A 9,335-nucleotide genomic window follows, 5' to 3' on the forward strand; every position below is an offset into this window, starting at 1 on the left:
AGGATTAGAAGAACAGAACTTTCATTGGAAGCAGTGTTGGTGGTTCATCACAGTGAGGTTGTGGAAAGCCCTGCTGATATTGTGATGGCTGATTCTGTTAATGCTTTGAAAGGAGAACTAAACCCCCACAGTGTTAAGTCCCTATGGGACCCCCACCCTGCCTCCCCCTGCTAAGTGTTACCCCAGAATTGTGTGCCCTTTAGGATTACTGACCACACGCACAGTGAGCGCAGAGGAGCTCACGGGCGCCATCTTCTTATCTTCGAGTCTTCTTTCAGGTGCTTCAGAGCATGCACTGTTGTTGCAAAACCGGAAGATTGTTCCAACTGCGCATGCGCCAATATGCCGCTTACTTTATGAAGATTACTGAAGAGAAGAAGATGGCGCCTGTGAGCTCCGCAGCAGCACTCATTCTGCATGTGCTGTCAGTAATCCTACAGGGGACTAAATTCTGGGATAACACTTAGCAAGGGGTAGGATGGGAGGGGGGTCAGTGGGGACTTATCACTGTGGGGGGTTAAATTGTCCTTTAAGCTTGGATTGTTTCTAGGACAAGCATACTATCCAAAACTATTGCGATGGTACAAATTTAACAATTAGTATAGATATTGGTATATATAATTTTTATATGTGAGTGCATAGATAGTCTAAAAGTACATGTATATATATGTACACTGAGGTTCATTTGGAGGGGTTAAACTTGATTGACTTTGGTCTTTTTTACACCCAACTTACCTATGTTATTATGTATAGTAATGCTATCCAATTGGTGGTTAATAGGCTCAGGTAACAAAAGGTACAACACTTACTAAAGTTTAGTTGCCCACAGCAAACAAAGACTACCTGCTGGTTGACCAGACCTATAACAAAAATATCTCTCATTTATAACATTTTTTTAATGAATCTTTACTTCAGGAAATAATTTTTATGGATTATTTGGATAAAATGAAGTCAATGGGAAATGGCCAACCAGTAATTTGGAGCTTTTTGGATGACAGGTTTCCGGATAACAAACGCCATACCTATACAATGTGTTTTCTTAAATAATTGTTGCAGTCTCTCTTTGAACCTTTTACCTACTCCTGTATAGTGTTACTTTTTTGTACTTTTTCAACCCAATATTTGCATAATCTCATTTTACATTTTCTCAGAATTACAGTTTTTTTTTTTTTTAGTCCCTACATATTCTAAAGCATATCAATTGGAGTATTTCCTAGATTTTAAGTATTTATGTATGAAAATTACAGGAAACAAAATGTAGCTGCACTTAACTATGCAATATATATATAGATTGCATATTGAATATATGGTTTTCCATCTGCACTGGTAGATATAAGGAGAGCAGGTTTTAACACAATGTACAATGAGAAAGCAGTGGGGTTTTTTTAAAACGATGGGCACATGGATAACTTTTTTTTTTAGCTTTAGGGTTCTATATCAACAAACGGGGAGGGATAGAGACAGGCCCGGATTTGTGGAAAGGCCACCAAGGCCCGTGCCTAGGGTGGCAGGATTTTAGGGGGCACCATGCTGCTCAAACACACCGACAGAAAAACTGGGTATGGGTAGGGGATAAATTATTTTTTTAAATTTTCTGTGTGCCAATACCCATTGCTCCGGTCCCGATGATGAAAATTTGTGCAAATAAAAGGGAGGGGATGGGGGTGATTAATGTCAGCAGGCCTAGGGGTGCCCAATATGTAATTCCGGCCCTGGAGAGAGACATTGTTCACTATGGAACATTACATACAAACCCATTGCCCATCCAGTAAGGTGATGCACTACAGACCACAATATCTGCTTAGAGGCAAATGTCACAAATTTCTGCTTTCTAGATATGAGAGAGAATGTCTCAGCTTCCACCTGCTCATGTGCCTTACAGAGATTATTGACAGTAAAATGTGTGCATTTTCCCCCCAGAACAAGGCCAGTTTACATAGCTGTTAAGATTATTTAAATTGGCACTACAAGAAAGTTAAAATGGTAAATTTCTCTTTTTAAAGGTCCCTTTTATTACCAGTTGTGAAACACCAAGAAAGGAAAATCACCATTAATTAGAGAGGACATGTCATTTATACCTTGGCAACACTCATCATCCTTCAAAGTGTGTTCAGTGAAATTACTCAGTTTGGATACCTTACTCCAAAGAACAAGATACCAAGTGATTCATATACTAAATATTGGGACAAATATTAAATGGAATCTTAGAATATAATATTTTTCTATATAAAATGACACAGTCCTGGGGGAGTATGGTTTTTTGAACCTGTCTGAGTTTTACTAGAGAGACTTTTTTGTTTCATGTCTCTGATCTTTTTCCCCCATTTTATCAAATTAAAGTGATTCACTCTGAATAAAGCATGAGCCTGAGTAGCTTTAGAAATTATATTAAATAAATTTTATATTATTATATTAAATTATAGGGGCAGTCTAATGATGCAATTTTACTTAAATATAAACTTGTGGCTTAAAAGTACTTGGAAAAAAATGCTAAAGATGCAACAGCAGGCATCTGTTTATAATAAAACTTTAATTAAAAAAAGGAAATGCTACATGTACTACTCCAGCCAATATTGTAAAATCTGGACAGAACATGGCACATCTCTTTTCATGGCTTTGTTTTCTCCTGTTTCTACATTCAACATACATTTTTAAATGACATTGAAAAATTAAAGATTCATTAAAAAATGTTATAGATGAACGATAAATGGGAACATGAAGTTCCCCTGTTATGTATAAATTTAAGGTTTCCATGTTGTATGATACACTTGGTTTTGCTTCCACTAAGGATCACTTATATCTTAGTTTGGGCTAAGTAAAAAGAAAAGGGAAGTAATTTTTAAAAATATGGATTATTTGGCTAAAATGAAGTCAATGGGAAATTGCTAAACCATAAAAGAAAAGAAATTTCATTTGAAGCAACATATGTGGTTCTTTACAGTGAGGTCAGTAAGGTTGTGGAATGCACTGCCGGGTGATATTGTGATGACTGATTCTGTTAATTCCTTTAAGAGTGGCTTTGGTGATTTCTTGGATAGACATAATTGTGATACTAAATACTATAGTTACTATAAATATGGGTATATATAATTTATGTGAAAGTAGGGAGGGGTGTGTGTATGGATGCTGGGTTTTCATTTGGCGGGATTGAACTTGATGGAATTTGTCTTTTTTCAACCCAATTTAACTATGTAACTATAATTCTGAGCTTTTTGGATTCCAGGTTTCTGGATAACAAATGCCATACCGATATGTTTTTCTCAAATAATTGTTTCAGTCTCTCTTTGAGCCTTTTACCTACTTCTGACTAATGTCACTTCTGTATTTATGATGATAACAGTCAAACCCAATTTTACATAGCCTCATTTTACATTTTCTCAGATTTAGTTTTTTTAGTCCCTATATATTCTAATGCTTTTTAATTGGAGTATTTCCTGGATTTTAAGGAAATCCATTCATTAATATGTAATTTCATAATTTGACCCAATTTTCCCTGTTATCCCTGTGAATGTGACTTTTCCCATATATCCCATATCTCATGCCGACCCTGCAGGGGCCACACGACCACGTCGTACAGCACGCACAGCGGTCGTGGGGCCCCTGCAGGGTCGGCATGAGACACAGCTATTTATGCTGACAACAGACGGAGTTGCCTTGGAGACGCCCATCGCATGGACGTACATGGGAGTGTCTACTGGACTTGAATAGTCATGAATCATATTGCAATGCTGAGGCGATTTATCGGGGGGGTTGTGAGTATTTCACAGAGATATTCTTTTGGGCGACGGCACTTCCGCCCCTCCCGCTGATTCACATCGCATTTCGACTAACTCCACTTTACAAGGGTGGGCCCCCCGTGCATTTTCTGGACTGTGTCGGGTGTATTCCCGTTTATTCACCAACAGCCCTATTACGATATTATATACCCTTGCAGTGAGTGGCCCTAAGGGCGTCTGGCTGATGCGGCAATCCGTCTGCTCTCTCTGACTCCTGGATATATTATTATTATTATGCACCTGTAGCAATTTGCTTTGGATACCAATATCGGATACTTGAAGGATACATGTCCAATTTGAACATTGGTTGCTCCACTCTACTTTTGCACTGCGGTGCTCAGTGTATTGATGCATGTCCCATTGGGTAGCAATTCATTATACACATATTTATATACGTATTTTGCACTAGTGCATAAAACATATTTGTATTAAGGGGATCCCCGTCCTTATGCAGCGCTGCTTATCATTTTAATTGGTTTTAATTGAAGTGTTTTGGCTTAGTGTTTAATAAATATTGCCTTTTATTATAACAATATGTTCTATTCTCATTGAGTGTATTTGAACCTTTTGGGCAGGGGGTTAAGTCCTATGGGGTTGTGTATACAAAAAAGGTGGAATGTAAGGAATTAATAAAGAAAAGAAACAAGATAAACCAAAATTAACTAGAATTCCTTTCGTATCAACTTTTGGCCGGTTAACACCTTTTGTAAAACGAATAATATTAAAAAATTGGAAAATATTGCAAAAGGACAGAGAAATAGGTAAACTATTTAAAAATCATCCTTTTCTTTCATATAGAACAGGGAGAACAATAGGAGAAATGGTATCCTAAAAAATTATTGGCACCTAAAAAATGTGTGGAGACTGTAATGGAATCATACGAGGGGAGACAATAGCACACCCTACAAAAGGTTTTCCTATTAGGATTAATGGGCACTTTACATGTCATAGTAAGGAAGTAATCTATATGTTAAAATGCCCATGTGGATTAACATATGTAGGGCAGACGAGTAGATCCATTAAGACTCGGTTAAACAAACATAAAAGCAAAATAAGAAATTATACAGCAGAGTTGGAAGAAAGAAACAAACAGGAAGAAAAGAAAGACAGAATCTCTGAGAAGCTAAGAATTTTTTTCACAGTAAACATACAGTGTCGCAGTTAAAATGGACAATATTAGAACAAGTAAGTTCTGTCAGAGGAGGTAACATACGGAAACCGTTACTAAGAAAAGAGGCAGTGTGGATAAAACGATTAGACTCTCTTATGCCGATGGGATTAAATTAAAATTTTAGTTTGCAATGTTTTTTTATCATAGAAAAATATAAAGACTTTGAGATTGGATTGATTCATATGATGTATTAATTGGTTTTTAATTAAGATGAATTATTTATTTATTACATGTATTGAATTATGTACCTAAGGACTTTTTTGTACTAAGATGTTAAGGGGTTAATGAAATTGGTGATCAGTCACATGATGTATGGGGCACTTAAAGCATGAGGTTCACTTTTTTGGTAATGCACCTGAGGAAGGGGTTTTCCCCCCGAAAGCTTGTGTGTGAATTTTCCGCTGGAATAAAACGTTTTAAAGGCAAAGACTGAGGATGATGTGCTTCATATCCTGTTCAATATAAGGAATTTACCGGTGTCCAAACACTTTCTGGAAAAAGGTCACACTTCAGACCAATTAAAATGTATGGTACTGGAATGTATACCACCACACAAAAGGGGTGAGTGGTTGTATACTTTCTAGTAGCATAAATTTTAATTGGTCTGAAGTGTGACCCTTTTCCAGAAAGTGTTTGGACACCGGTAAAGTCATATTCCCCAAATTGATGGATGATCTGTGTTGTGAGATATGTGACTTCACCATCTGGGTGGTCTCACCTATATAGATGAGACCACACGGACAAGTCAGTACATAAATTGCAAATTTTGTAATACAAGTGTAAAACTTCACTCTCTTACCGGTTAGGGGATGAACAATTTTTTCCCCTTAGAGACATACCGACATTGGTTACAACTCAAACACAAATACATGCCCGTCTATCTGACTTCCCCCAAAAACTTAGTGGATATTTATTAAACCTCAAATTTTTCTAGGCCAAACTTACATTTTCTTTGCGGAAAAAAACGTAAAAAAGTTTCTTGATTTATTATACTATGCTGCAAAAAGCCTGAATCCGAAAAGCAACCATCTCTAACCTGTACAGGTCCTGTAATGGGAGAGGCACCTCTTCCAAATTGAAGTTTTCATGGTCTCCGTGGGTTTAGGCCATAAATCAAACCATTCAGTGTTTTAGGTGAAAAGTTTTAGAAAAAAAATGAGCAATTTGGGAAAAATGCCCAAAAAATGTGTCCGATTCTGATTTTTATCAAGCCTTTTCACGATCCGATTAAATTGAGCTTTTTATTTATAAATAAACTAAAATCGGGCATGGGACTTTGGTCAAGCTTTTTTTTATTAATACTATTAGATAAATTTGGATTTTAGTAAATAACCCCCCCCCAAGCATACAGGCAGCCAGTGTGTCACTATATATTTGTGTGTGTTTATACAGTTAAAATAAATTATATACTGTTCAGACATATATAATTACACTATAGTTCCATACATCAGTTAAGATTTCTTATCATTGTATTTAAGTATATTTTACAAAAGGGGGTATATTAATCATTCAGTATATTACAAACCTCATGAACACTGCTAAAGCATTACTGCTAAAAGAAAAATAAGCCATTCTGTAGTCATTCTAAATGATCTTCTTCGTGAATATCTTACAGCAAGACGTTTTTATAGGTGCTTTATTATACAAAATGCTCTTGCCAAAAACAACTATTTCTGTAATTTATCAAAACAGTCTGCATCTAAATCTTTATTCAAGACTCATCAAAGCATCATTTCCTTTGCCTTTGAGAAATAGGGATAGTCTTCATGCTATGTCCCTATGAGAATGGTGAACAATAAATGGTAAAACAAAAATAACTAGATTGCATATACAGGTATGGGACCTGTTATCCACAATGCTCTGGACCTGGGGTTTTCCAGATAATGGTTCTTTCCAGAATTTGGATCTCCATACCTTTAGTCTGCTAAATAGGGAAAATTGTTTTCATACTTACCATAATTTTCCTTTCCTAGCCACTAAATATGTCAACATAAACACTGGGTAGGTTCCCTGTCCCCAATCAGATCAGAAGTCCCTCCTCCAAGATAATAAACCCCCCTCCCCTCCTGGGGCCAGTAGTCTAGTAATTTAGTCAAGAAGGGAGGGTATGTTGACATATTTAGTCGCTAGGAAAGGAAAATTACGGTAAGTATGAAAACAATTTTCCCTATTCCTAGCCACAATATGTCAACATAAACACTGGGATGCAATAGAAGTACAAAAAGGGGTGGGCAAACAAAAACTCAACCATTGCAATAAGAAAACGGTTTATTAAGAGTTATGGGACCGGAGACCGAAGCAATCGCTACTAGGGATAACATCTTCAAAGTGATGTTCCAGACTGAAGCTTGACATAAAGGCTCAAAGGCAGAAGAGGCTAAGGATCTTAGTACAAGGGGCAATTCCCAAACAGAAGAAGAAGATGTCTTCAGAGGACAAATCTTCAGTGCCGCTATAAAAAATCTCTTGATCACTGGGTCCTCTGCCCAGTGAACCCCCATCATGGCCGACAAGGCTGACACATAAACTTTAAGCGTCCTGAATTGCAGGCCTTTGCTCAAACCTTCTTGAAGAAAATCCAAAATATACGGGAGGGATAGCTCCAGCTAAATGGTTCTGATCTTGCCAGACCAGGAACCTCTACCAAATTCTGTAATATACCTTAGATGTAGAAGACTTCCTGGCTTGCAATAAGGTTCTTATCACTGTCTCAGAAAGGCCTAATTTCTGCAACCTTTGCCGCTCAGCCTCCAAGCCACCAATGAAAGGGACGCTGGGTCTGGATGAACCAAGGGCCCCTGGAGAAGAAGGTCCTTCCTGATCGGCAGATGTCAAGGAACCTCCTTTTGAAGTTTTAGAAGTAACGGGAACCAAGGCCTTCGAGGCCAAAATGGGGCAATCAAAATAGTTTCCGACCCCTCGGTCTGAATATTCAGAAGCACTGCTAACGTGATTGGTACTGGTGGAAAAAGGTAAACAAGGGGAAAGTCCCATCTCTGGAGAAGGGCATCCACTGCTATTGCATGAGGATGAAATCACCTTGATATGAACCAAGGTAATTGGGAATTGTTTGCTGAGGCCATTAAATCGATGCTGGGCTTGCCCCATCTCTTCACAAGCTGGTGAAACACTGCTGGATTGAGTTACCATTCATGCTTGTTCAAAGTATTCCTGCTCAAGAAGTCTGTTTGCAGATTCTGAGACCCTGGAACATAAACTGCTGTTAAATTGTCCATATTCTCCTCTGCCTAGGAGAGAATAGGAGAAACTTCCTGCAGAAGCTGAGCACTCCTTGTTCCTCCCTGCCTCCTTATGTAGGCCATTGCAGTGGTGCTGTCTATCTTCACATTCAAGGATTTCCCTTTCAAAAGGTGAACAAAGGATTGAAGGGCACAATTGACTGCCCTGATCTCCAGAATGTTGGAAGGCACTCCTCCCATGTGGACTTCCCAAGCTCCCTGCGCCAAGGTGAGAATCGAGGAGAGCACCCCAGCCAAGGGAAGATGCATCCGTCGTCACTATCTCCCATACTGTATGTTCTGACATATGGGAAAACCCTTTAAAAGGTTTGAGATATTCAGCCACCACTGAAGATTTCTATTTAGGTATTGTGGTAAGACAATCTTCTGAGACTAGTCTTTTTGAAACCTGTCCCATTGTTGAAGGAACACTTGCTGAGCCAACCTCATATGCCACTGGGCACATTTGAAGCCATCAGGCCCAATATATTAATATATTCCTTGGCTGGAATCCAGTTCTCCTTGACAAGAAGAGAAACTCTCTGCCTCAGCTTTTGAGCCTTCTCCAGGGTCTTCGTATAGAAGAGAGCCACCTGATAAATCAGTGACTGGGATGGTTCCAAGGAACTCTTTTCCAGGTTTATTAGCCAGCCGTGATCTGAGAGAAAATAAAGAACCCAATCTCGTTGCTGCTGAAGAAGAGGCGAGTCCTTGTTCAATAGAAGGAGGTCATCCAGGTAGTGCCATAACATTATATCTTGCTTGCGGAGTTCTGCAATCAGAGGAACCAATAGTTTTGTGAAGGTCCTGGGAGCGGACGCCAGACCAAAAGGTAGGCACCGGAATTGAAAATGTCTCCTGCCTATCACAAAGTGAAGATATGGCTGATGACAAGCTGCTACTGGAACATGTAGGTACGCGTCTATGAGATCTATGGAGACCAGCCAATCTCCTTCCTGAACCAATGGAATGATGGTATGGATAGACTCCATCTTGAACGTCTTTGGTGTAATGAACGAGTTTAGTCTCTTCAGATCTAAAATTGGTCTCCAGTCCCATGAAGATTTCTTCACCAGAAACAGGATAGAATAAAAACCTTGGCCTCTCTGATTTTCTGGAACAGGAATGATGGTTTCATTGAGCTGCAGA

The sequence above is a fragment of the Xenopus laevis genome, chromosome 8L, assembly GCF_017654675.1.
Source record: "Xenopus laevis strain J_2021 chromosome 8L, Xenopus_laevis_v10.1, whole genome shotgun sequence".
In the NCBI taxonomy this organism is placed as follows: Eukaryota; Metazoa; Chordata; class Amphibia; order Anura; family Pipidae; genus Xenopus; species Xenopus laevis.